Here is a 2500-nt window from a genome sequence, read left to right on the forward strand (position 1 = left end):
GAGAGAGAGAGAGAGAGAGAGAGAGAGAGAGAGAGAGAGAGAGAGAGAGAGAGAGAGAGAGAGAGAGAGAGAGAGAGAGAGAGAGAGAGAGAGAGAGAGAGAGAGAGAGAGAGAGAGAGAGAGAGAGAGAGAGAGAGAGAGAGAGAGAGAGAGAGAGAGAGAGAGAGAGAGAGAGAGAGAGAGAGAGAGAGAGAGAGAGAGAGAGAGAGAGAGAGAGAGAGAGAGAGAGAGAGAGAGAGAGAGAGAGAGCGAGAGAGAGAGCGAGAGAGAGAGAGAGAGAGAGAGGCAAAGAGAGAGAGAGAGAGAGAGAGAGAGAGAGAGAGAGAGAGAGAGCGAGAGAGAGAGAGAGAGAGGCAAAGAGAGAGAGAGAGAGAGAGAGAGAGAGAGAGAGAGAGAGAGAGAGAGAGAGAGAGAGAGAGAGAGAGAGAGAGAGAGAGAGAGAGAGAGAGAGAGGGAGAGGCAAAAAGAGAGAGAGAGAGAGAGAGAGAGAGAGAGAGAGAGAGAGAGAGAGAGAGAGAGAGAGAGAGAGAGAGAGGGAGAGGCAAAAAGAGAGAGAAAGAGTATAATGGTCCCTAATTCAAATGCACAAGAAAACCATTATATTATCTGGCAGGTCCAGAGGAAAAGGACAAAGGTTCCCTGCAACAACCTATCTGACTGAAGCTCCTCGCAAGCAATTGTGGCGACCGTTGACTGATAGAAATAGATCAGTGTCACCTGCGAAAGGCTGAGCATGAAAGGCGAGAGCTGGTCCCTCACCTCCTCGAAGGAACAGAGGGAGGTGATCAGCCCTCCGGAAACAAGAGCACGAGCACAAGATGGAGTCTGAAGAGATGACGGTAGAGGCGAAGAAAAGCACACGAATGTGTCCCTGGTAGGCCTCGAACAAGGGTCTGAAAAATCGGAGGAAGGGAAAGATAGAGCATGTCCTCCTAATTCTCTACGAATAAATGTGTGCGGCACGAGTACCATATAATGTGAGTTGTTTGTCTTGTGTGGGAAGGAGTGTACGCGGTACGCCCTAAAGATAGTAGAAGGACACACTGGAACGATAACGGACAGCCATGAGGCAGTGAGGAAAGACCTCAGGCTAGCGTAAAACCGAGTGCGTTGCTTTAAAGGGAAGAGAGTCTTGACGGAAAAGGAAGATACCCTCTGAAGTACCGCGCCCATATCGGCAGGCGAGATCAGGTCAAGCGACACCTCTCCGTGCGCCACACGAATGAGGGCCAATCGCTGTATAATCTTGTTCGCCGTGCTTTGGTATGAAAAAACAGTTAAAGTTAAAGAGGTAAGATGAGACACCTTGTTCACTGTACCTACAATCTGACCTTACCTCGTAAATTATGAAAATCAGAAGCTAATTCCTGAACATTGTGCTCGAGCGTGTTGACAGCATGAGCAGACGAGTCGAAACTGTGAACTACAGACGATAAGCCGTCCCTATACTTCTTGAGTATGGATGTAAGGGTGTCATCATCCAAAACTCCGAGAAGTCCATGTGCAATGTTGCCAACAAAGTTTAATAATCCTCGCCGGGTCCTACGCGTAGATTCGAGAGGCCCTACGAAAGAACTCAACTCTGTAATCGTCGAGGATAAGATACGATCGAATAGGCGAATGTCATGTGCATCAAGAGAAGGATCGATTGTAAGACTGTCAAGAAGAGAGAGTAGCTGGTCCCTGTGATATAGCATGAGCTTCGAAGCGTTGCGTAGTGGCAATAGAGAGAACCGCGCCTCCACATGGGTTGTAGCGCCAGGTGCGTCCCTCACATTATGCGGCAGGTGATGCAAGCCTCCTCCCACAAGGAGTGCCACAAATAATACGGACGACAGCATCCTGGAAGGGAGAGCCAGATATCACTCACCACTCGCAAGACCAGCATGAAAGCATATATCACAATAGCCAGCCACAAAAAGAGCCTTTGTGAAAAGGATGACAATGATCAGTCGGAGAATGAACGATGCGGGTAATGCATGCAACTGCAGCTGATGAGGTACTAAACTAGCAACGTAAATGACACTACATCGCCAAGATAACAAATAATCAACACAACTCTACGGGAGTAACACATATGCCTGAATAACTCGACTCACGAGGACTGATGCAAGTAAAATGAATACAGGATGATATGTCTAAGCAAGAGTGACGGGCGAAAGGACCACCTATGATTCCTGGCACTGATAATACTGATCAGCCAGCTTCAGGACGTCACAATGGAACCACTGCACAGAGCCATCAGCGACAGACCTGCACTCTGCCTTGTTGTTCTCTACTGCTACAACTCTGTAACGGACTAAGCTTAGGCCGAATAGTACCATGAGCATGAGCTTTCCTAAATACCAAGGAACCAATCCCGATAGTCTTTGCACGGGCGATCTTATGCTGGTACTCAATTATTCTGTCACGTGACCTGGTCAGGAGCGCCTTTGCTTGCTGAAACGCTCGCTGCTGCCGAGAAACCAAAGAGTCAGCATAGTTATCCGCATAGAGGAGT

The sequence above is a fragment of the Penaeus chinensis genome, chromosome 17 (assembly GCF_019202785.1).
Source record: "Penaeus chinensis breed Huanghai No. 1 chromosome 17, ASM1920278v2, whole genome shotgun sequence".
NCBI classification, from domain to species: Eukaryota; Metazoa; Arthropoda; class Malacostraca; order Decapoda; family Penaeidae; genus Penaeus; species Penaeus chinensis.